Genomic DNA, 27470 nt, shown 5'->3' on the forward strand with positions numbered 1-27470 from the left:
TGAGCTAAAGAATGATGATGGATTCAACTCAGATCTGTGACTGGGGGTGAGTGTCTAAAATGTTTCAGCGCTCCGTCCATCATCTCTTTGTGTTTGCTGAGCAATGTCTCTCTGCATTCTTTAATGTCCTGAAACCATAAAGCTCAATCATTCTCTCTTCCCATCCTCGTCGCCGGTGTTACATTGGTAAGAGCAGACTCATGGAAGGAGGCGGACCAATGTAGGTGATGATATAACTTATCTTTATTGCTTCACTATTCGCAAGACAAAGGCAGCTCATTCTAACTGCTGTCAGTCTTCATAAGATTCCGCCACGTTCTGGAACTCAGCAGCTACACACACATAAAGCCATGTGCAATGAATGCCACATGTGTCTCTCACATGATCATTCAAATGGGTACGTTTACAGACAGGGAATTTTCTCAGGTCATAACTGAAAGAATTAAGTAGACATGCAGAGTGTGGCTGATAGGTGTGGGCTAGTGAGTTTTTAAATGCCAAAATGTAGGTTTCTTATGTAGGAAGATGATGGCTATGCGTTCATCAGTATAAGTTCAGCAGGCCTTGAGGGTATTAAGTGTGGCTGGATGGACAGATTTGTAGAACCTGGGATACTGGAGAAGAGACCTGGGCAGCCCATTAGAAACTCTGGGTGGCGGCAGCAGTATTTACTTGCAGGCCACCGGAAGAATACCTTTGCTGTCAGGGGACACAAACAGAAGTGTAAGAGAGGTTGAGTTTTACAGGTAGGGAGAGAGCAACTCTCCTGGAAGAGTTGGTAGGAGGAAGTACGAGGGTGGATAAATGTGCAGTACATTGATGTTCAGCCAGCAGCTGCCTTCGGTATAAGAGGGAAATTTTGGAGGGAGACATGAAACCAAGCATTATGAGGTGCTAAGAGATGCAGGTAGTAGGCATGTACCTGGACTAGGCTTGGAGTGCATGGAAGGCTGCACAATTACAAGGAGAAATGTGTTCTTATCTTTTGGCTTGCTGTTGGAGGGGGACGATGGGTCCACTTTCTGCACCTGGGTTGCTTGGCGGCATGAGTGTGCTGAGGGGGTTTGTGGAGTGAGGGAGGAACATACGCCCTGGTGATTAGGGCCACCACCCTGAGACAAGTTAGCCCGATGGGAAACCGGTTTATGGCATTTGGGGGGGAGAGGAGGACTTCTATCATCTTCAGGTCATGAAGGGCCTCTATGTGGGTCTTGCATAGCTGGGCTCTTCCCCCATCTGACCTATTTTCTTCTGTTATTGGTTGATGTTTATCAGTTTCATGTTTCTTTTGGCCTTACAGTGGTGCTGCGTGTGGAGACCTTCTGCAGTGAGCGGAATTGAGAGTGGATGATACACTGCGTTCTACATGTGGGGCCATTCCAGATTCAAAGCTAAACAAGGATGGGTCTCTGACGGTGTCTAATCTGAATGTGCAGTGCCCAAGCTTGCCAGTAAAGTATAGATCCTTACCACACTGGTTACATGTAAAGCAAACAGATGTGGACTTCCTGCAGGAGATCTATCTCTTGGTAGAGGATGTCAGGAGGTGCTGTGTGCTCTTGGTTCATGGGTCACTTATGAATCCAAAAGGACCACTTCTACTCTGGGCTGTTCCCCTTTTTGTCTGCCTACTCAGGTGCTGATGTCCTTATTGGGGTATATTTTAATATCCCTCTCCATTCTGACCTGGATCGGTCACACACTGCAACGCAGATGCTTTGATCCCCAGCATGTCTGACACAGGGCCTCACAGACCACCAATTGCACAATGTCTGGAAGTCCTGTCATTTGACTGACAGACACTTTACATTCTATTCCCACATCCACAAGTCCCACTCGCTGATCGACTATATTTTCGCCTGGCTCTACCAAGCCCTGAATAGGCCTGTTGCTTTCACAGACATGTCTTATGTGGGACATTGGTCCCAAGACCTTTCCCTCACATTGGTGGAATCAGATCGGATATTGTTATGGGAGAGGGCAGCAAAGTCCTCCTTCTGTCTGCAATATAAGCTCAATGCCTTTAAGCTCATGTTAAGGTGGTGCCTAACCCCAGTTCGTCTAAAAGCCATGTATGGCATGCCTGACGAGTGCTAGAGGGGATGTAATGTAAGGGGAACGTATGAAACAAGAAATTAAAAAAGGGAACGTATATACATATGTTGTGGGGGGACCCACTTGTTTGGTCTTTTTGGGCACAGGTGTTTGTGCACATACAGAATATTACTAACATAAATGTTCCTTGATCTGCTCAGAAGACTCTGTTAGCCACATTGACGTGGAGGACCTGCCTTCCCCTTCCGATTTCATCGCCAACTATAGACCAACGGTGGGCAAAGGCTTGGTCTATTTATGCGATGGAGTGATTGACTGCTATTCTGCGGGACTCTGTATGTACGTTTGAAAAAATAGGGAAACCATTCATGACATATGTCAAACGGGCCAGAGACTTGGTTTAGCCACCTCTTTTGATTGGGAAGCTGGAGATGATGTGCTCGTGGTTAGGCTGATCAGGTCACAGTTGTCTGTATGAACCGACTGTAAATGTTAATTTGGAACTATGTCCTATTGTAACACTCGATCCAGTGGAATGCTCAAGAATGCTTTGTTCCGCTCTTGTACTTCCCTACTGTGGTCAAGTGATGGTTTTAAATGTACAAATAAAGTTGTTAAAAAAATGGTAGAATTGGCTTATACCCAATTGGCATATCTAATTTGCTTGTAAGTCCCTAGTAAAGTGGCACTACCTGTGCCCAGGGCCTGCAAATTAAATGCTATTAGTGGGTCTGCAGTGCTGATTATGCCACTCACTTAAACATCACTTTAAACAAGTCTTAGACCTGCCATTGCAGCCTATTTGTGCAGTTTTAAAACTGCCATTTCAAACTTACAAAACAAACCTTTTGACTGGCCCAAAACATTTTTTTAATACATATAAGTCACCGCTAGGGTAGGCCCTGGACAGGCCAAAAGGCAGGGTGCAATGTATTTAAAAAGCAGGACATGTAATTTTAAGTTTGACATGTTCTGGTAGTGGAAAACTCTTAAATTCTACTGCAAGGCCTACCACTCCGATAGGATAGCATTGGAGTTACCTTATTGCACTCAATATGCTGTAATTTCCAAATGGGAGAAGATCCCAGGTCATGTTTGGTGTATTTGGAATTGTAATTAAAAATCCTATCTTATGATGTAGTCGGATTTTAATTTACAATTTTGCAAATGCCACTTTTAAAAGGTTGGAATTTTCCTGCCTTAGCCATTCAGTGCCTGCACATCCTGTCTCTGGGTCACATGACTGGGTGTAGTACGACAGTTAGGCTTTATGCATTCCTCCTAGACAGCCACATACAAGAGGGAGGTTGGTGTGCCTGGATGGGCCATTACTGGCAGGATGGGAGGGAGGAGCTGGGCCCAGCCCCACTTACATTTGAATAAGCTATGTCCTGCCTTCACACAAAAGGCTGCATAACCCCTGTAGTTAGTCTAGAGCCAGACCTCAGGCACCAACTCTTCAGTACACTTCTGGACCTGTGAATACTCTACCAGGAAGAAGGACTGCTGTGCTGCTGAAAGGACTGCCACTCTGCTGTACTGTTGCTCTGAAGGACTGCTGTCCTGCTGTGTTGACCTGCTGCCTGCTGCTTACTTGCCTGGGTGAGCAGGACTAGACCTGCTTCTCTAGTTTGTTGGCCTCCTGCTTTGAAAATTCAGGGACACATCAGACTTCCAGCAACCTTGCACCTGCACCTGGACTTTAAGTCTACCTTTCTAAGTCGTGCCACCCCAATCCTGGGCCCTTGGAAGTGGGCCTAAGGTGCTCTACTAGCCTCTGTAGAAGCAACAAAACTGACCAATCTCCTCTACTGTGCAGCACATACCCGAGCAGAACCGACACATCACCGCTGCTTCTCAGAATGGACCAATCACAAACATCCACATCACATGGCAGCACATCATAACTGCCACTGCGCAACGGATCCTCGATGCAAGTCCCCACATCCCTCGCTGACGGCAGCTTCTCTAAGCTGCAAGACATTGGCACATTTGTTTTCCCTCTAAGGCCACCTTCGGGCCATCTTGGGAGGTGCCTGACTCTCCAGTTTTAAAGCTTGCTGTACCAGGTGTATCTGCCTATTTTAAATTTGCTTTTATGTTTTTCCCTTTCTCACGTTTTGGTTAATTTTGTTTTGTTTTATCAGTACTCTTACCTACAACAGAGCCTGTACGAGTGATTGAGGTGTTGCTAGACTCCAGTTTGCTCCTCTGTATTTTTTTGCCCCCTTTTTCTGTCGCCTCCAAGACATGCTTGCATTTGCTGAGGCTTGACACTCCCATGGCCACACCCCCTATGACAGCCATTTTAGTGTACCGACTAGTGCGTTTGCGCTGCGTTCTCTAAGCTAAGACATTGCCTTATTTATTTTCTTTGTAAGGCCACCATCGGGCCATCTTTGTAGGTGCCTTGCTCCCTGGTTTTAAAGCGTGCGGTAATGGAGTGTATCTGCCCATTTAAAATCACTTTTATGTTTTTCCCTTTCTCACGTTTTGGTTAATTTTGTTTTGCTTTACCAGTACTCTTACCTACAGGGGAGCCTGAACGTATGAGTGAGGGCTTGCTGGACCCTAGTTTGACCCATATATTGTTGCCCCATCGTTCTGCCGCCTCCAAGGTGTGCTTGCATTCACTGACGATGGCCACGTCCCCTATACCCGGCCTTTAGTGGACCAACTTGCACATCCGAGCAGCATTCTCTAAACTGTGAGAAACTGGTACATTTGTTTTCTTTGTAAGGAAACTATCGTGGCTATCTTGGGAGGTGCCTGGCTCCTTGATTTTAAAGCATGCGTTAACTGATGTATCTGTCCATTTTAAAATTGCTTTTATGTTTTTCCCTTTCTCACAGTTTGGTTAATTTTGTTTTGCTTTACCAGTACTCTTACCTACAGGGGAGCTTGTAAGTGTGAGAAAGGGGTTGCTGGACCCCAGTTTTCTCCGTATTTTGTTGCCCCCTCAATCTGCTGCCTCCAAAGCGTGCATCCATTCGCTGAGGTTGGCCATGCCCACATCCCCTATGCGGCCCTTTTAGTGGACCGACTAAGGACGCGCGCAGCTAGTGCACCAAAGGCAAGCCCGTCTGTGCGCAGCTGGACAGTGCCAAGCGCCAGAACCCCTGCCCGTTTCCACACTTATGCCAGAGAGGAGTTACTGGATATTGGCAGCAAAGGTGAGCGAATTGGATGTGAAGTTTTTAAGTGCAACGCTACCTCTGACTTATGTAGATGCCAAATTTCAATTATGTTTTAAATCCTTGGCCCACTGCTGGCATCAACGGCGAAATCTCTACTGACTCCATAGGTAGTTCTCAAGTATCAGCGGGGACCCTCAGCTGCGTGCCATTAAATTTGAGATCCCTAGTAAAGGATAACCTTGAATTTGCCAACTTTATGGAGTCTTTTCATCCTGATTTAGTATTCCTAATGGAAACGTGAACTGACACTTCGCCAGATCCTGACTTGAGAATTGCTATCTCAGATGGGTACGACGTGTTTACAATAGACAGGCAAGGCAAGGTAAATGGGGGGTGGAGGTGGCAGTGGTCTATCGTAATCATATTAACCCGTTCGCTGCTTCTGTTGGCCAACGGCCGTCGCGAACACTACCTCCGTAGAGCTGTGCAAGTCCGTTGGCCGATGTGGCCCCGCCCTCATTTCAAAGGCGCCACACCGTGGCGGATTTTCAGTCGCGGTAAACGGGTTAAGGCAGCATTAAGGGCCAGGAGTACGACTTGCCAAATAGCAACTTGCAAATTGCATTTTTATTGCGACTCGCAATTTGTGACTCGCTATATGGCATGTACAACAGTGTCACTGTGTGCGATTCCCAATGGGGTCGCAAAATGTGAGGCTCAGGAATATTAATTAGCCACTCGCATTTTGCGACCCCATTTGGAATGGCTGGCCCTCCCAGGGATGGTGGCCTGCTGGGCTTAGCAGACCACCATGTCTGGGACTGCTTCTAAATAAAGCAGCTTTTTTTTATGCAGTCCGTTTTCCTTAAATTTTAAGTCCCTGCCTGCCCTTAAAAAATAATTTTGCATGCATTTGCAAGTGTTTTGCGACTGCAATTGAGGTCTCAAAACATTAGTACATAGCTATGGAGTCGCTATTTGGAAGGAAACACCCCTTCCAAATACTGAGTCGCAAAACAGTATCTTGCGAGTCACAATTTATTTGCGACTCGCAAAATACCGTTTACGCATGCTAAAAACCATCGTACATCTGGCCCTTAGTTCGACTCCACACTTGGTTAGGGAAGCCTTGTTGTTTATCTTTAAACTCAACAATGCTACAGTGTTTAACGGTTCTTTACTCTATCATCTACCTTTCCCCAAAATTAGCTTTCTATCATCTGTTCGGGACATCATGGATTCCAGTATTGAATTTTCTAACTTTAGTCTTCTAGGGGATTTTGATTTTCATTTATAGCTCAGTGAGAATTCGGACACAGAACACTTAACAGATTGTCTCTGTAGCTTTGATTTGCATCAAACTCTTACCCAACCAACTCATATCAGCAACCACACATTGGATGGCATTTTTATAAACAATCTTGTAGATCAAGCACAAACAAACTGGTGGTAGTTCCTAAAATAAAGAAAGTTAGATGGGGAGGGAGAAGCTTCTCCTTCTTAGCAAGTAGACTCTGGAACACCATGCCCCTTGCCGTCAGATCTCAATCTAACAAAGCATTGTTCAGGAAAATGCTTAAAACATGGCTTTTTTCTATTCACAACAACTAGTTAACTGTTCATCATTTAGAGAACGCTAGTACCAAGACAACTTGGGAATTGCTCGTCTTACAAAGGTCTTACTAACTTACTATGTCAGACTATGCATCGCAGTCTCGCAGCTCCTTGGAACTGTCGACTGTGCGACACATTCTCAACTTTCGACTTCGCATCGCAAGCCCTTGTTGACAGGATCATCCACAACGACGAAGGCCTTTCACCGCAGCCTCGTCACATCTCTGAACTGTTTCATCACTTCAGCTGTGTGACATATCTTTGATGCGAATCCTTGCAGCGCTCCGCAAATCAGGATTTAAGGTACTCTTTTAAAAATTGGCCTAAATTGGTCCCTGTACCCAGCATGTGCTCCATCACAGTTGGCCTGAATTTGTGACTTTGTCCTGGTCCAACGCGACCAGATATCTGCAGTTGCAGCTTATGCAATTTGGCGCTAATTTCATCAAAATCTTTAAAATTGCCTATCTCCAGTTCTACTGATTGGATGTTTGTGGTTTTGGTCTTGTTTTATGTTTTTTAAACAAAGTTCTGTCTTTATAACTTGATGTGGGATCTTTTTGTGTGTGGTGTTTTTCACTTTATTACTCTGTGAAGTGTTGCTCAAATACGTGACTCACTGTCTCTAAATTAAGACTGGCTGCTCTGTTCCACTGTACCAGAGGGTTGAGCACAGATTATTTTAGGGTTGGCTTGTGCCTCACCTTGACAAAGATTGTGGTTGTTGCTTGACCTCGGCTTACACCCCAGTCAACCAATAGCCACATTTCTTACACACCCTAATATTCATATCTCACAGTTTACCCAGGAAGTTCCACTTTGCTTTGATCTTGCATAAAAGAGCTCCTTAACAAACATTAGTTTAGCAGAGTATTATAATAAGTAATTAAGACCACTCAGTAAGTGATTTAGAGATTAGGGGAAAAGTTAAAGAGTTTTATTACAGAACTCTCAAAAACAGGCGGTAAAGAATGAATGATTGCCATGAAGGCTCAAATGCAAAGTTATACAGAGTGGTCAGCAAGCAGCAAAATCAAGAAAAGGTTGGATGGCATCCTCAATAGGCAAAATGAAAATCTGGAATAATCTGGTTCACCCCCTGAATCAAGGGGTTCTTGCATGGAAAATTTGCTAAACCACAGATTCAGCATGGTGGGATCCTATGTATCAATTGTTTGGCAAATCAGAGACAACCACATCAAGAACATTATACTTTAGCCCTATCCTATTTTCTAAGAAAGCATCCTGTGTTCCGTGTCACGGTCACCCAGAAATGAATGTATCGAACATTAAACAAAAGGTATTCACGTATAAATAAGACTGAACTGAGACATGGAAGCACAGCGAAAGACTTTGGGATTATGTTACAGTTAGGAACACCAGAAAGTTCACTCAGGGCACAACAGGAAGATGACATCAATTTGTCTTTGTTCTGCTGAGCTGTAGGGAGAGAAGACATGCAGGGAATCTTATTGGAGGGGGTAAATGCTGGAGTGAAAACAAAGACAACAGCAACATCCATTTTATCCAATGCAGAGTTTTTCTTGAAAAGAAAGCACAACTAAATCATGTTAAGAAGCACACTTTTAACCTCATATTAAACTTGTTTTAAAAGCAATCATAGTAATTCAGCATGTGTGATTTGGATCTATTTGTCACACAAAAATATTAACTTGAAAGAAAATCTAATACTCTATATCCTGCAACCAAAGACCCCGTGACTTTTTTGAGACTACAAACCCATTTATAAAAGACTTATGCAGGGAAGTAGGGGGAGTGTTGATATCCTTGTTTTCCATTGAAATAAAATGAAGCAATACTTATTCTGGAAACACATGGTGATCAAAATGGTTTGCATAAACGTAACACCTATTGCACTGTGGATTGACTTGGCATCATCCTGAAAATGTACAGTCACCAAACCAGTGCTTGATTTGTCAAATAATTAGTGACAGGGCCCTCGTCAGGAGGACACTACAGCTTGCAACATCCGTTGTCCTTGCCAACACTCACAATGACAGTGCCAACACAACAACTAACCATCATACTCTAACAAGTGTTACAATTCATACTATTCTAGGCCTCCAAAGCTATAATGATGGCTTGGGAGGCAGGAATTAGTCATTATAAATGTAAATTGAATTAATAATCAGCTTTTGTTGTGCTCATACATAAATTAGGGAGACAGTGCCACCATGTGGCAGACTGTCATAAGCAACGGTGCTGCCAATTAAGTGCTGGTGTCAAGCACCAGAAACCACTGGCTCAAATTAAGTAATGCACCAAACCCTTTACTGCATGATAATGACAAGAAAAAGTAATTGACACTTCAAGCATGCAGTTGTATAAAATCTCCCATCAGACCGTTACCTTAAACCAGTGAAGCCTCTCGGACAACTGGAATGAAAGCCGAGCAGTGGTTAATTTGTAAAAAAATAAGTGCCGGGGCTCTCATCAGGAGGCTGCTTGAACCACTGGCTCAAATTAGTCACTGCTTAGAAGGCACACGTTGGAGTGAGATGCAGTTTTCACTTATTTGTATGCCATGGTACTGCAAATAAATATGGCCCAATACCACGTTATTTAGTGTTACTGTACTAACATACGTACATACATACATTACTGAAAATGGCTTTGAGAATCTGGCATGTGTTCACGGGAGCGCACGTGCTTGCAAGGACGTAAATCCAGAAGAAAAGTGTGCATGTGCGCGGGGTGTTTGCTGAATGAACGCACAATGCATAGCCACGGCCCCCAGCGCCACATACCGCCTTTACTGCATCTATTCGTCAGAGCTGTCAGCGCTGTTTAGAAGTTTGAACAGAGGTGTATGTTGAACTTTTACAAATAGGGGGTGGGGGTATAAATACCTACCTGGATTTCAGAGAAAAACATTTGTAAAATTTGGGGCGAACGGTGCACTCTAGAGCATGACATGTAGAAATGGTAGTAATAGCAAGGGCTGTCACCCACCGCTACTACCATGGGTCTCGCAATAGTGGACCTTGGCAATGTACTTGCACACGGTCGGTGCTGGTGCCGGAGGCATGAGTGCTCGGGGCAGGCCTTGGACTCGTAGTAAGTGAACTGTGAAGTCCACTGCCCTGAGCAATCATGCCTCCAGCGCCGGCACCGTCCGTGTGCAAGTACAATGCCAAGGTCCACTGTTACGAGACCTATGGTGGTAGGGGTCCTCAGTAGGCCTCGCAACCATGTTACCGCGGTACCGCTTCAAAGCCCGGGGGGGTCAGCCTCGCAGCATGACCTAACGCTGGGAGTCCCAAGTGAGGGAAACATGCCATGGTCTACTGCCACTGTCCGACCCGGCCAGAAGGCTGGATGAAGGGCAGCAGGGGCCGGTGCAGGGCCTTTAAAGTTTAACCCCATTACTCCGAACTTCATCGCATGCGGGAGCCGGAGTTAGCCTACCAAACCTGTGACCATCACAGACATTGTCACGCCACCCACTACGCAAAAATAAAAATACAAAAATAGCGTTCCTACTTACAGTTACTGGTGGTGGGCGGCCGGGCACTGGCCTGCCTGTCTTTATTCATTGGCGGCCTAGGCCTGTTGATACCTGCACTCAAGGTTGGGCTAGCCGATGACTCGTGGTGGGGGGCGGTGCGTGCGGGTGTGTCGGGGCGTGGCATTTTGAAAAAAATCTACGCACGTGCTGCCTTCTGCACAGCACAGCCCTACCCCTGCAAAACCAAATCCAGCCCCCTGCCCAAACAGCGTCCCGCGGCCCGTCCATCGGCAGCAACACTGAAGGGCCCAAGCCGCCAACTGCCACCTAAAGCAAATTTGAAATGCGCATTGTGATTGGAATACATAAATAAAATGAGTCGGACGCTCTGGAGCAGACAGTCAGTCAGTAATCAATCATATGCGATGCGAGCGCCGAGTCTGAGGTAATTTAATTTTATATATTGACTGTAGTAGTCTCTAGTCCATGCCACGTTCAGATTGCCTGACATATGACAGGCCGAGTCAGAGTTGCAAATGCGTGGTGTTATGTAGACCCGGCCCTGATAAATAAGTGCCGGTGCTAAGCACCGGAAAGCACCGGCACAAATTAAGCACTGAAGCCGAGGTAGGAAAGAAATGTAAATCCCATCAAATTTAGCTCTGAAGTCTGTGAGGGAAGCACAAATGACACTAATGGCCACTACAGAGGATGTGCAACCTTCACTGGCACTGCCTCTCAAGGTGCAAGGCAAGGAGGGTCTAGGAATCAAATGAAGCCCAACAAATTTGGTTGCATCAGCCCTTATAATGCACAGAGTTAGTGAGAGAGACCAACTGTTGTAATGGGGAGGCTGGAAGAGGATACGTTTGTAACATATGGCTAAAACTGCGCATTTTGCAACACATTTTCATCATATATTGCCATATAACCCCTCTCCTTTTGCCCATCATTCTGGAATTGCAGCACTCTTATCTTAACACCCTAATTTCGTCTTGCATAAACAATATACATATTTAGGGCCCAATCAGAAGACTCTAATGCTGTTATTACACCCTTCTTTGTATTTATAATATCACAAAGCACATTTGTATTTAAAAACACACAACTGCTCAGTATATGATAAAGTAGTTCAGTTGGTAAATGCACCTGATGCAGAGTCAATTTTGTCACCAGCAAGTCCACAAGTTGAACCATTGACAATTTTGATTCAACCTCTCATGCTTTTTCCTGTTGATAAAATGAGTGGCATTGAGTTTTTAATTGTATCTTTGGGTATTTACCGAGCATTAAAGCTAGAAAGACTTACAGAAGTTCCAGTCAGCTCTTTTATGTAGCTACCTCTTGGTGGCTCTGCTAGTCACTATGGGCCTGATTCACATAGGACCACCGCACTCGGGCGGAGGCCCCGCAGTCGTGGGGTAGTGTCTGCACTCGAGGCGGAATCTACGCAATGAGAAAGCTTGGATTTTCACCCTTTGGTTACAAGCATTCGGCTGGTAGTACTCCGTTAAAGTGTCAACTCCACCATATACAGTCGAGGGAAGGGAGTTTGCGTTCTCTGTTGGGCAATGAGGAGGATGTTGAAAATGGCCTTTAGTATGTTGGGGTTCTGCTATGAAGTATTGGCAGACTATGTACCTTTCACTAAAGAGCTGAGTGAATGTCGTGCCTGAGCCCAGCATAACCGGATACAATAGGTTTTGGTGGTGAATCACACCGTGCCTAAGATGAAATATACATTGTCCAAATAATACAGACAGACAGTGCAAGTCACCTCCTTAAACCATGTCTGAAATTGGTTGGATCTAATTTTGGATCTAAAATTCATAAGTGAGGACAGAGATCTGTCATTATTATGGATATGACTTTAGACTGCAGTTTAGATTATAAATCTATAATAGTAGCTCTAGGGCTCTGAATAGATGCATAGGTGTGGCACAAACATTGAGGATGCTAATAGACTCATTGCATCTGTGATGTGTGTTAGCGGTAAACATGATAACGAATATGCAATACTTGCAAACATTTGCAACTCCCGAGCGTGTATTCTGCACATGTTAACAGTAAATCAATCAAATGTTCCAAAAGACAACTAAATGTTGGATGAGCACTAAACAAAACAACTAACATACTATATCAGAGACTCCTGCCTTCAGTAGGAAAAAATGAATCTACCCGTGTCTATTATTACATGACCATTATAGGAAGCATAAAGATCAAGGGCCTGATTTAGTATTTGGCCGACTGGTTACTCCATCACAAACGAAAGGGGTATTCTGTCTGCCTTATTGCATGTGCATTGTATCCTATGGCTCTTGTAATAGGAAAGTTGGGATATCCGTTTTGACAGAGTACTCATTCGCAACACTCCAACCCAGGCCCAACATCCACCTTATTGCAAGTGCTGCAGGATATAATAGACTTGTAAAATGTCGTACGGGATATCCATCCTGTTTGTGACAGAGTATCCCATCAGCTAAACTCTAAACCAGGCCCTAAATAATCCTGGTACCAGTGCACTGATCTGCATCATGCCTTCAAATGTTTTAAAAGATCCTGTAGTTTGGCCATAAACTCGTCTCTCTACCCTCACCAGAGTCTTAAAGTACAATGCTACAATTTATGACAGGAGATAGAGTTTTTTTTCTCCATTTTACTCGTTTCCTCTATATTGTAGCAGAATCAATACTGTCTTTTGCTGGTTTCCAGTATCTATCACATCTGGTTACCTGCGCACCAGGTGTGATAGAAAAACAAAAAAAATGCACCCTTTCAAAATCCTGCATCACTTGATGATAACCTCATGTATCCTGTAATGCTTGAGAATCGTTTATTTGAGCTGCTTTATGGAAGCCTCCCAATGCTCAGCTCTCACCACTAAATATGACCTTCCTTACACAAATCCATTATGATCCAGCTAATTCTGCCAGCAAAAGATTCTCACACTCTGGGGCTTTGATGGGATTTATAATACATATAGAAACTCCCACCCAGAATGATAGTAATCTTTTTATTTTTATTTTAAACAAATGTTATTCGCAAATGACACATATAAAGCAGGGCTCTGTAACACAGAGACGTCTGCACAATAAGCATATAACATCATGACTGACTTTTTCGTAATGAGATCAAGGAGAAGTGGAGAGCAATACAGATGAAGGAAACCATATGAAAATCTCCACCCAACTCCCCCCCCCACCCGTCGCACTAACAGCTTCCCAGGAACCACCCAGCAATGGAATAGTGATCTATTTTAATTCCTTATTTTCTCAGTGGCACAAATAAGTATTATTATCCCGATTTTTCTATGGAAGCCTCCTTCTTCCCATAGAAGCCAGTTCTAGCAATTGGAAAACTGGTGGAGCAAAGAGGGACAGCGCATGCGTCTGTATGTTGCCAAATCGTTTGCATTTAACTTCCAAAGTCCTTCAGCTTGTTTTGTACTGATAATATTTTACACCCTCCCACTCTATTTTTCATTGCAAACTTCCTTGCTCCCATAAAATGTTTTGATTGCTGTATTACTGTTTGGCAGTCATTTTGGCTCCTGCAGTGTGTTGGCTTAGATAGAGTCACCAAGTTCTTGATTAGTATTCTGGATTCAGGGCCCGATATATCTAGCCCTTTGCAGTCGGAAAGCCTGCTTGTACAACTGTACAAAAACGAAATTCACAATGTGCGCTGGACAAAGGAAAGACTTTCCTACTCCAGTAGCGGCTCGTGGAGGGAGATCGGTGGGCAGTGAGGCAGGGCGGGGGGGGGGGCAGGGTGGGGAAATGTAAACACCGGAATATAGATGAACGGAGGTAAATACACATTTATATTAATAAAACGAATTTTGTTGAGCGCGCTGCATCGCATTTTGCGATGCAGCGCGCGCAAAGGAATTCGTTTTATTAATTTAAATGTGTACTTAACTCCGTTCATCCATATTCCGGTGTTTACATTTCCCCACCCTGCCCCTCCCCCGCCCCGCCTCACTGCCCCAACGGACTCCCTCCACGAGCCGCTACTGTCCTACTCACAAAATAACCTTGGCGACTGACATCGGTTCCGTAGAAGAAGGAGTAGTGAAAACAGTGTATCTCTACTGCTCTTCCAAAATAATGGATACTTTCTTGGAGTCCGAATTGTGGTTGTAATAAGGCTCCCTGTTTTCCGTTTTTGCTGATTTTTACAGATAAATACAGACAGAAAACATTTGTTTTCTTGTCTGTATTTATTTTCAAATGTGGATAAAAACGGAAATTGGGTTGCTTTTTGAGTAATTCTAAATACTGTCAGCCATAACTGCCAGGCCAATAGCTGTGTGGATTGATAGATAACGGGGTTAAAAAAGAAATGAATTTTAGTAAAGAGGATTTACCAGCAATAGATATGAACAAGGTTGATACTGAAATTTGCATATTTTTATATAATTGCATTGATTTATCTTCTTCCGATGTTGACAGCATTGAAACCTGGCAGGCATTCCAGCATGAGTGCATATTTATTGGTTAAATAAATGTGGAAATATACTAATTACAGCTTCATTTCTCAACAAAACCCAAAATAAATATGGGTAAATACAGATAAAATTATAAAAAAATTAATATGGATAAATACAGACGGAAATGTCAAGAAAATAAATACCATAAAAACCGGGAGCCCCAACTATTAATCAGAAATTCCCTCCCCAATGAGCATGGCCTCCAATTTGCAAAGTGGAAACTTTTAGTTGGTGCATGATTCCAAGTTCAGCACTGGAAGTCTTCCATGGACTTCATAATGTTAATTTGATTGAAGCCTGGCTTTCCTAGTATGCACTACTCAAGTATAATATTTTTTGGGAGTTGAAACCTCTCCCAGGTTCTCATTCTGTTTGGTTGCTGTTTGTGTATTAATCCCCCTATCCTGTACGAAGGTAATTGGAAAAAGCCATTTGGGACCTGCTAGTAGTGCGCAATAATGTCAGGTAGGTTAGTCACTCAACACAACGAAATTTATTATCAACATTATCAATTAAAATGCTCCTGACACTGAAAATTTCAAAGAGTTTTTTCAATAGCCAGAGTTCTGTTATCCCCCCATTGTCATAGGTAGGTTGCCATGGGCCCTAGTACAAGTAAAGTAAATGAGCCCCGTCGCTAGGGTGACATCTCAGTCTGTCAGCTGCCACCACACTCCTCAAGCTCCTTCGACAGAGTATCTATCATATCAATACTCAGCTCCATTCTCATACACACATTATTGTATTTCCACACCCGGCACTGCATTTCTGCAAGTCAAATTCACAGGCCTAAAAAGCATTATCAAAAGCCAATATGTTTGGTACTTGTAAATTGCATGTACACAAAGACATGACATGCAGGGAACCCACACTTCCACTGCTGCTCTCACATAGACACAACCCGCACGCTGCGCTCACACAGGCATATGCCTCACTCAGCACTTACACAGGCACAAATTGCAACCTGTAGACCACATACCCTGCATTCACAAAATACAATGTCACTCCTGCATTCACACAGGGACATCCTTCACAATGCACTCATAAAACATGGTGGCTATCCTGCACTCACACAAGCACACTGCTCACACACGGGTACAGCATTAGGAAGGAGGAGAGTTTGGGCAGATGGTAGCACAGGAGACACAGGGTGAGTATCTGGTGCATCAGTCCACTAGTGTAATTCAAAGCTCCTGAAGTAAACTAAAGCCTGAATGTCCACAAAGGTTATTGAATCTATTATCAGTCACACCTGGACCAGCACTGCAGACTATGAGAGCTTGATCTTTGTGGACTTTTACAGGGCCAAGTATTGGCAGCAAAAAAAGTCCCATTTGCCTTCTAAAAACAAGCAGGTGGTTTTCTTTGTAGTGCAAACATATGCTAAAATAAATAAATAAATTAAGAAAAACAAAAGAAAAGATTGCAAAATGATGAGGTCATGTGCTTCAATAACAACATTTAAAAGTAAAGCTTTGCATTGGTCTACCATCCTGGAACAGTAAAAAAAATTATAGATTGTGCAAAATACCATTTCAAGATGGTGGCAAGGGTACTAGTGTGCATTTGCAGGTGAGCTGCCACTGTAAAATCTTTGGACTTCTCTGGATGCATAGTACCACAGAGTGAGCAGGCAACATACTGTTACTCAGATTACCTGACATACTAAAGACCAGTGGTTGTCTATTAGGCTGAGCCAAACATTGGCAACAAAGCCAATGACTGAAGAGGGCTGATCCACAGCCCAATTGTACGTATGCTGTTCTGAAGGGCTGAATTAATGTGTGTATGACACTCTGATGAATAACTGAAGTGGACTTAAACTTTATTCAAGTGCATTTTTTTGTACAATTGTTTGGAAATTATGAGGCTGGTGTGACAGTTAAAACAGTCTTTTGGTCAGTCAGTAAATCTCACAGAAATAGATTTGAGCACAGGGTGCAGGCTTATAGGGGGTCCTTAGCTCAAGTGCATAAAACATACAGCACTGGTTAAAAGCATCACAATAGTTCCTGAAAGACATGGAACAAGTGTGTTACTTCAAGACCAGTGCAAGCTTCCTTCGAAGACATGGATCAAGTGTGGTACTGCAGGGCCTTTGTAAGCTTCCTTTGAAGACATGGAACAAGTGAGGTTTTACAGTCCCAGGCAGTGCAAGCTTCCTTCTAAGACATGGAACAAGTGTGGCACTGGATAGCACCATTTACCACCTCCCTTAGATGCATGATAGCAGCATTTCAGATTTGGTACAAGTGTAAGGAACAGCACTTGCATGTATGAGTGCAAGCTTCACTCACATGCATACCAAGATTCCCACACACAAATCAGGTACAGAGATAGGGGTGGAAGCTTAACTTCCACCCATAAAACACATACCAATCTGGTCAAAAACAATGCACGCTTCCCTGTTCACAGAACATAGACAGCATCGGCAGCAGCAATCCAAGATTGCGTGTAAATACACACAAACAATGTGCCTCATTTTGCAGAAGTGTAAGTTCCCCTCAAATGCAGTGTAGGTACAAGATTGTCATCAGCAGTGCAAGCTACAATATCCTTACATACAAAACAGGTACTAACAGCAGCATTTAAGCTTATTTCAGGGATAGAATACCAAGAGAAAAGTATAGGCGTGAGTGAGCCAATGGAGGCTTGAGCCAGATGACGGACCATTGGTCAGCTCGAGGAGCTCTTTAGCCCTCTATCCCAAGGATCCGACCTTTTTACTGGCCTCTGCCTGCTACCCGTGTGCGCCAAGAATGAAAGACGGATGTCATACAGGAGCTTCCAATCTAATGACTGAATTACACAATGTGAAACCAGATAAACCTGGGATCAATACTGGCTTGGCCATATGATCAAATTGTGTGATCCTTGGCAATTTTTTAATTTTATCGTTCCTTCTATTTTTTCATTGTTGCATTAGAGAAAGCCTTGAAATACTTGAGGATGTGTTCTGTAGAAAATTATTTTTTGTGTTTGACTTAATGGACTATAATATTAATAAGTTTAAAATAAGAATGTAGCCCACTTATAGGGTGCACATGACAACTGACTTGCCTCTTAGTTCACTAATGCTCACTTTTAATAAACAACTCTGAATGCAATGATATAATCTGATGTACTAAAGTAAAACGCTTGTCAAAGAAATATGCTATTTTGAAGACACTTTTTTAAAAAAATCTGTTTTTATTAGTTTTTAAGCAATCATTTACATGAACAGTTGATTCATCGTTGCTGCAGCATGCAGCGACAGTAGATGTTGTGCGTCACTGGATAGGAATATATTTGATTACAAAATTGAGATTAAAGCAGTTATATTCATCATAGTTTTTTAACACATGGTTGCTTATATTACAGTGTTTTCCATAACTAATACACCTGAAGTATTTGTTCATTTTGCAGAGTATGCTATGTTTAAGAGTCAAGTCGGTGCAGGATGATTCGTGAAGCTGTTCATGTGATGATAACTGTGTTAATAGGGTATTGAACTTGGGATAGGGTTGGAATGCTCCCATAGGTTTAAGTGTGTATAAAGCTGTATGTATGCCTCCAAAGGCGCCCATTAGCGACGCCAGTGCCGTAAGGTTATGATGCGCAAGTGCAATGAAATAGTGTCACTTAGCTTTTGGCGTATGATCAGTTACGAAGGTGTGGTCTATGGACGCGGGTCACGTGCGCGGTGTTGGTTGTTTAGGGCAGGTGCCTGTATGGACTGAGTTGGCAGGTCTGTGGATTTAGGCCCAGGTCTCGGTACTGGGGTGAATGCATGACATTGTTCTGCATTCTGTCCATCAATAGTTCTTTTTGCATTTGTCACCCCGAGTGGGACGGGTATGCTCAGACGTGAGTCCCGTGCTCTCCATGCCACTGGAATCAAGCTATCCTGGCTGAAGAGGGGTGAAACCCCGAAACCGGTCCTAGGATGCTTGTTGCCAGTCCAGGGAGGACCTGGCCTGGAAGTTCGGGCTGGACTGTTCCCATAGGGCACTGGGTCAAGACTGATTTGCATATGGCTGGGTCCAAACTGGAATGGCATGGTGAGCAAAAAAACGATGGATTTAGGTCCATGTCTCTGTACTGGGGTGAATGTATGACATTGTTCTGCATTCTGCCCATCAATAGTTCTTTTTGCATTTGTCACCCCGAGTGGGACGGGTATGCTCAGACGTGTGTCCCGTGCTCTCCATGCCACTGGAATCAAGCTATCCTGGCTGAAGAGGGGTGAAACCCCGAAACCGGTCCTAGGATGCTTGTTGCCAGTCCAGGGAGGACCTGGCCTGGAAGTTCGGGCTGGACTGTTCCCATAGGGCACAGGGTCAAGACTGATTTGCATATGGCTGGGTCCAAACTGGAATGGCATGGTGAGCAAAAAAACGATGGATTTAGGCCCATGTCTCTGTACTGGGGTGAATGTATGACATTGTTCTGCATTCTGCCCATCAATAGTTCTTTTTGCATTTGTCACCCCGAGTGGGACGGGTATGCTCAGATGTGTGTCCCGTGCTCTGCATGCCACTGGAATCAAGCTATTCTGGCTGAAGAGGGGTGAAACCCCCGAAACCGGTCCTAGGATGCTTGTTTCCGGTCCAGGGAGGTCCTGGCTTGGCAGTTCGGGCTGTACTGTTCCCATGATGCACAGGGTCAAGACTGATTTGCATATGGCCAGGTCTAAACTGGGGTGGCATGATGGGCAAAAGAATGATGGATTTAACCCAGATCTCTTGACTGGAGGTGAATGTTTTGATTTGTTCTGCATTCCGTCCATCAATTGTGTGTCTTTTACATTAAAAAATAGGGGTTCCGGAGGACGTGCACACGCTCCAGGATGGAAGAGCGTAAGGATCTGAAGCAGCGTGTATGGAGGACGGGTGGATGCTGTGTCACTCCGTTGTCGGTCTGCAAACCATCTGGCGATCCATTGGAGTTGAGCCGCCAGATAGTAGTGTTCAAAGCAAGGAGTCGCCAGGCCCCCCTGGTCTGAAGGTAAATATAGCTTCTTGATCGCTACCCTGTGCTGGTTGGGACCCCAGATAAAGTCTCTGGTTGTCAGTTCTAGCTGGGTAAATAAGGAGGCTGGTATGCAATTAGGCAGATTGGCAAAGTAGTACAGGAGCCTTGGTAAGGCCACCATTTTCACTAGTGCCACTCTGCCCATGACTGCCAGGGGGAGTGTGCTTCAGAATCGCATCTGAGAGTGAATGGCTGTTAGTGCCCTGCCTAAGTTGCCATCGAAGAGGTCCTGTGGTTGCCGATAAACTTGTTTACCTAAGTAACGAAATGTATCTGCGCTCCATTGCACTCGCACCCCGTTGAGTACAAATCCTGGATCCGAGGCTCCTGCCCCAAAGGCATACAGCTTGGATTTAGCGGCATTAACCTTTAGAGCTGATATAGTTGCAAACTCCCCCAGAACACGGGCCAGGTTCTCCGGAATCCGGTTGACATCCCTCAATATATCAACAGGTCGTCAGCATACAGCGAGACTGTGTGTATGTCATCGCCTAGTGGAATGCCATTCTGCAGTTGGGTTCTCAAAGTCTCCGCAAGTGGCTCCATCGCCAGTGCGAAGAGGAGAGGGGACAACGGACAGCCCTGCCTCGAGCCTCGTCACACTGGGATGGCCTCAGAAACATAGGGGCCCACCCTCACTCTCATCGTCGGGTTCGTATAAAGCAGTTGGGTCAGTTGCAAAAAGGTGGGGTCTAACTGGTACCGTTCAAGGGTCGCAAACATGTAGTCCCATTCGAGGGAATCGAAGGCCTTTTCAAGGTCAAGTGCAAGGCAGTCCGCTCTTGGTCATTCGCATGTGGAGTAGGTCGCCACTCGAAAGAAGCGGCGTAGATTAAGTGAGGTACTACGGCACGGTACGAAGCCGGTTTGATCTGCGTGCACCAGAGAAGGGACTGCTTGCGCAAGTCTGTCTGCCAGGATTTTAGCCAGTATTTTATCATCGGTGTTGAGGATATTAAGGGGTCTATAAGATCCCATATCGGTGTGTTCTCTGTCGGGTTTAGGCAGTGAGATGAGATGTGCTTCGCAGAGCGAGGGGGGAAGGCGCCCCACGTCTACCTAGGCTGCGAAAAGAGTATGTAGGTACGGCACTAATGTTATTTGATATGCCTAATTGTATTCGGCCGGGAGACCATCAGGCACCGGGGTTTTGCCCGTTGCCAGAGATGAGATTGCCTCCCTAATTTCCTCTAAAGATATCTCAGCGTCTAGGAGCTCTGCGTGCTCAGGCAGCGTCTCAGGTAGATGTATTCGACCGAGGAAGGATGAGAGGGCATGTGGGTCATGAAGACTGTAGGATTGGTATAGTTGCCTATAGTGATGCGTCAGAGCTGTGTGAATATCACGTTGCGTATGCACTAGTAGCCCAGTGTCAGCCCGTAGGGTGCTTATTGGCGCGCGGGTGTGTTCCTGTCTGATGAGCCAGGTCGGCAGTGGCGTGAGTGCGGGCTGTGTGTGCTGCATAGTTATGGCAGCGAAGACGCTCCAGCAGTTCGGCGTGTTGTGTGCGTAGCGTTTCTAGGCAACAATGGTCCCTACCCCCTTCCTCGCCATGCGCCTCGTACCGTAGGAGTTGTGTTTCTATTTTAGTTAGATCGTGTTGTAGGGTCTTGCGTATGTTCCAAGTCATGCCCAGGCAGCGCCCCCGCATTGTGACTTTGAAGGCCTTCCACTCCACTACGTGTCCCTGGTTGTGCCCTCGTTGAGTTCAAAGTATTTAAGGATAGCCGTTCCCAACGACGAACAAAAGGCCTGGTCCTCAAGTGCCGTGGTTTGTAATCTCCAGGTAGGGGTGGGTGGGTGGGCGCCCTGGCTCCCAGTTAAGTTGCAAGAGTTGGGGGTTGTGGTCTGAGTGCGTGCGGCCTAGGTATTCTGTGTGGTGTATCAGCGGGAGCAGTGTAGGGGACCCTACAATCCTTTCTAGGCGCACGTGCAACTTGTGCACCGCCGAGTAATACGAGTAGATCCGGGTATCGGGATTGGTAGCATGCCATATGTCTATTAGTGCCCAGTGTGTCAGCCAGTCTGTGACGGCTCGCGCGTTGGACACTGCGGTGGTCCTCGTGTGAGGCGGAAATGATCTGTCCAGATCTACATCTAACACTGAATTAAAGTCTCCTCCAATGAGCCAGTGGACACCGTTCCAGTTGGCAAGTTTCCCTGTTAGACTGTCTAAAAAGGTGGATTGATTGACATTAGGGGCATAAACGGAACCCAAGAGAATCGGTTGGCCATTGAGCCTCCCGCTAACGAATGCGTATCTGCCCTCCGGATCAACTAGTGTCTGTTCACTTACAAATGCGACTCCAGCTCTTACCCAGACTAGAGCACCCCACGCATGGGCCAAGTAGATTGGGCCGTGTATGTGTCCCCTCCATCTACTCCGCAGATGCCCGAGCTCTGCTTGCGACATGTGTGTCTCTTGGAGAAAAGCATTGTTGACAGCTCTGCGCCGTAGGTAGGCATAAATGGAGTATCTGCGTGTTGGTGTGTGAATACCGCGCACATTCCATGTGATTATGTTGACCTGTACCAAATTATAGCTTTTTGACAGGTAAGGCTGAGCAGGTGGGGTGGGGCATTGTGGTGGGTATGGTGTGTGCACTTATTCCAACCCAGCAACATTAAAAACAGGGGAGATTTAATACATGCTAAACCATGCATAGCTGTGGGGGCGAGCACCGAAGTGATTTTCATCCAAACTATGGGGCCCAACTAGGGGCTAAAAAGAGACAAAAAACACAGTGGTCAAGTGACGTCTAGTGTGGGTACTGGTGGCACGTATATGGTGTGTGTTGAGCTTCCCCTTGGTGTCAGGGTGTAATCTGTTATCTCCCGTGCCATTCCGTGATGCTAAGAGTAGTGTGAGCGGTGCGTGTGGTGTGTCGCTCGACCTGCAGCGGGAGCCACTCACTGCGATGCGTATGGCGTGTGTGGCAGCTGTTGCTATCTGTAGGGAGTGAGTGGTTGGCCAGGGTATCAAGCATTGTGTGATACAGTGCTGGCGCTGCAAATACTTGCGGTTGATGTGTTCGGGTTGCGGGAGTTCATAAAGAGTCATATAATTTCGTCCACTGTTTGAGGGGTGACTACTGGCATTGGGCATTCTTCAGATTCGTCCAGTCTAGAGGACGTGGAGTTGCCAGTGTCTGAGAATCTCGATGGACTGTGGAGGCAATCAGGGTTGGATGCTGTTGGTCCCAACGACACGGCCATGTGGATCGACTCGCATTTCAGCCTGTTTCTGTTCCAGGTTGGGGGAGGTGGAGGTCGCCATGGCTCCCATCCGGGGTCTGTTCCGCCCGCCGCGTCGATGTCGCCTCCTGCCAGATGCCCTTGGGTTTTCTGCCCCAGGTGGCTGTGGCCCAGACAGTAGGCCCGATTCCTCTAACCAGTCCCAGGTATCAGAGGGGGAGTCAAAGAAGCGTGTCGCTCCGTTCGTAACCACCCGCAGTTTGGCCGGAAATAGTAATGAGTAGTTGAGGCCCAGTTCACGCAGTTGTTTCTTCACCACAGTGTACGCACTTCTGCGGCATTGCACCTGTGTTGTGAAGTCTAGGAATAACATGATGTGGCTATTGTCCACTGTTATATCTGCCAGCTTGCGGGTCTCCCTGAGGATTGAGGCTCTGTCCCTGTAGTTGAGGACTTTGAATAGGAAGGGGCATGGGCGGGCGCACGGCAGTAGTTTTTGTGCGGGGACTCAGTGAGCTCTTTCGATTACAAAGTGGGCAGATGGTGCACCATCCGGGAGAAGCTCTTTGATCCATCGTTCGGTGAATTCTTCCGGGCGTCGTCCCTCTTTGCCCTCCAGCAGCCCCACCACACAGATGCTGGTGCGGCGGGAGTGCCCTTCCGCATCCTCCACATTGTCTTCAAGGTCATGTACGCTGTCTATAAGGTCTTGTAAGGCGGCCGCATAACTTTGAGTGATTGGCTTCAATTCCGCAATCAACAATTCCTGCGAGCTCACTCTGACTCCGAGTTTTTGGTGGTCGGCAAGCAGCAAGGTAAAGTCTGATGTGACATTATCAATTTTGGCTTAAGTGACGTGCAAGTCTGGTCCAGTGAGGATCCTATCTTTTCTACTGTGGCCAGTACTGAGTCTAGTTTGGTGGCTAATGTTGCATGTGGCATTTCAGTGGCCGTTCCTCCTTGTGCCGTTGACTGTTCTGCACTGCTACTGCGTGCATTATGGTGCCGGGTGGTGGTGCCTAGGCGGCCCATCACCAGTTGCGGCACCGATGGCATCCGGCACTTGGCTGTGAGGACAGGTCCAGATGTCCGGTCGTTGCATGTTTCTGTCCATTTGGTAGTGCTCGGTATCTTCTGCTGTGGGTTTCGGTGGTCACTCGTTTGCGCGCACGTCCCCAGTTGGTCCCCGCTGGACCTAGTGTGTTCAGGTCTTCGCTACCTCACGCTTTAGGCACAGCCAAAGGTTATCCGGTGGCCCTTCCCAGCAACCCGCTTACAGCAGTTGACTTGGAAAGCGGAGGGTAGACCGGGAGGGGGCAGGTCTGTTCTGTGGACCAAGGGTGCCCTGCCCTGGCGCGATTGGCTTCACTCCAGCTGTACCAGTCCAGATGGAGGGGAGAGGAGAGTCACGGGCGAGGTGCGTGCCTCATTGTTTATGCAGTTGCCTCCTGTTGTGGCTCTGTTGTGTGACTCCTACTGTGTTGCTGTGGGGTGACCAGTTTTCGCAAAAGGCTGGAAGTGTGGCACCAGGTGTTAGATCTGTGATTGGGGCTGTGGGAAGGTGGAGAGGGCCTTCCTCATATTGATTCACCACGTGGTGACAGGCGGCAGGAGGCCAACCGCCAGTCATGTTCGCGCCAGTTGTCTGTCTTTTAAGCACCTCTCCTGTATTGTGGTATCAGGCAAAATTACCCTCTTCTGCTCCTCACAGATGTATTAACTGACTGTGTAGGCCTGGTATGGTCTGCAATCACCATCCAGTGCGGGCCTGCTGCCCAAGCGTGTACTCGGCTTTCTTTGACTCACTGTAGACAGACGAGGGTGTTCCCCCACAGCGAGTTGAGTAGTGAGGAGTGCGGGAGGGGAGTCACCCCCAGCACATCATTAGCAGCCAGAGAGGAGGGGTCGATAAGGCAGAGTGAGGCGGCCCCCCCTAAATCAGAGCAATGTTGTGGGGGGGGGAGCAGACAGGAGCTGCAAAAGTTCTCTGAAGGGCGTAGTGGGTGCTTGGCCTCATTTAGGCGTGTCTTGTGGGTAGGAGGTGAGGCCTCCGGCTGCACCACTCGTCCAAGCACGGCCTAGGCCCAATATGGCCCCCGGACCCGATTCAAGGCAAGGCAGCGCTGCTTTCCCTCAGTGTCAGGCGACGGTACCATCGCTGCTTCGATGATAGCTGTGGGTTCCCCCTGCCCCGCCCGTGTAAGATCAGTCCGGGGGGGGGGTTTCTCTTCTCGTGGGGCCAATGACCGCTGGGAGCCCCCCCGCAATGGTCCACCAGCCCTCTGAGGCCTTCCGCTCACCCGCAACTGCGGCTGTCGTCCCTCTTAGGACAGAAGGTTCTGAGCTTTCATGACCGCAGTCACCATTTTGCCGCCCCAGGGAACCTCGGGGGGACGGCGGTAGGCCGCGGCGGGCCGCCGTCCAGGAATGTCTTGCGGGCCGTAGCAGGCTCAGCAGGGTGTTGACGACCACGGCCCGCAACAGACAGCCTCACCTCTTTCGTGGCGGCAACTGCTGCACCGCGCCGTCCAGGGAGTAGCTCCGTCTCTTCAGCTGCGATGCGCGGGTTCCGGCTGGGCCAGAAGTTGATGGGCTGCGCTGGCAGGTCCCAACGTTTCACAGTTGGCGATCGTGATTTTGGCGGGCTCAGCAGGGGCCGGCAGCCCCAGTGCACGGTACCTTTCAGGGACGTGGGCGCGCGACTCGTGCCTGAAGGCCTCAGCACATCCGCTCCAGAAGGCCTTACCTGCTAGGCCCCCACTGGCCGCATGGCAGAGGGGCCAGGATACTCTGCCTCTTCAGGCCAAGATCAGCAGTTTTCTCCCACTTGCAGCAGCCGCACCGATGCGGTGGTTGAGGGAGTTCAATATTGCACTTCAGCGGAAAGGCCCGGCAACACAGGTCAGCAGTTTGGAGGCCGTGTATGCAGCCGCGGTGCCGCGCCGCCCAGAGGTCGTCTCACCAGCGAGGCCCGTAGCGTCCGCAGCCCCAGTCAGCAGCGGTCCGCCCACTCTAAACAGGGCATATGGATGATTCGCCATGGTGCAGGCTTGAATCTGTGGTTGGATTGCACCCGGATGGTGGGAAATATCTAGGATTAGCAGGATAATTGGGGGTTCTCAAGAGTAGCTCTAAAGACTTGCTTCCGCCATGTTTGGCTGGCTGGCCATGCCCCCGACACTTTATCATATTTTTGCATAATATTTGTTGCACAATTTTCATGCCAAATGGTCTCATGACTCAACTTGTGTCTGGGCTGTTAAAGCAAAAATGGACTCTTAACGTAAAAGCAGATCCTTAACTCCGCTCTTACTGTAAATGTGTTGGCTCATCTACTTCTACTACAGTACAGTTACTTGAGTTACTCCTCTTGTAGTATATGGCCCTGGGGAGCAACATCAGATTCTGGCTGGTTTTCACAGGTCTCAGAAGAATAACTATTCCTAAATCTGGTTTTACTAAGGAAGAATTGTGTATTGGCGACTCCAAGAAATTGTTTAAAGTTTCATGTGCATCTTTAGCATAAAATGAAAAAACACAAGTTACTTACCTGTACAATGTGGTTCTCCAGTATTGATATCTTTTATAGATTCACATGCTTGAATCTTCCCCGTCGTCATGGTGGGAGTCCCATGGTAACAGTAAAATATCAGTATTAAAGCTTAACATTCAATTGCCATGGAAATTCAATAGCCTTTAGCAACCTATAATCATTGTTTTAAGACATCTAAACTTCAGCCAATCAGAGCATAGACAATAGAGACTCCATCCCCTGCAGGGCCATCATACCTCAGATTTCGTGCACAAGTAAAATTAGAGGAACAACAGAGGTATTAAGGGTGAACCTGATATGGAAGGAGGGTGATCCTCATGTAAATCCATAAAACTATATAAACAACAAATGAGTAATTCCGAATCAATTATATGTGCATAAATCAGAAGGAGTAGCACTTGCTTTTAAAACAACCCTCACTCACCAACCTAGTTGGTGACATGTTTCATCATGGGGTTCCCACCCGAGTGACTGAATGCCACTCGGGTGTGCTACAACGCCTGTTTACAGCGGAGTGGGAATTTTTTGGGGGGTGCAGAGGGAGATACTGCAAGTTAAAATTACCTTTACTTGACCTAAACACTTTTAATGCTGGAAAAGTAAGGTAAAGTTAAAACTAAAACGAGGATGTCCTGCTGGTATTAAGTGACCAGTGACATCCCTACCCAAAAACAGTGAAAGGTGGCCGGTCTACATGTTTCAGCCTCCAAATGAAACGTAGCAAGGCTTTTGAACAGGCGCCCCCCTCGTTTAGAGGAGGGGCGCGTTTAGTCGTGCCATGAAAACCGAAGCCCGTGGGGGGTGCCAGTGGGGATGGTCCTTCCTCCCGATGACGTAGGGGGGCATGTTGGAAAACCGAAACTGAAAGTGGTCGGTTATATAAGGCAGCGCCCCTGGGGTCTCCTCCTCTTTGTCTCCTGGGACCCCGGGGAAGCCGCAAGA

This window comes from Triturus cristatus, chromosome 1_2 (genome assembly GCF_964204655.1).
Source record: "Triturus cristatus chromosome 1_2, aTriCri1.1, whole genome shotgun sequence".
NCBI lineage: Eukaryota > Metazoa > Chordata > Amphibia > Caudata > Salamandridae > Triturus > Triturus cristatus.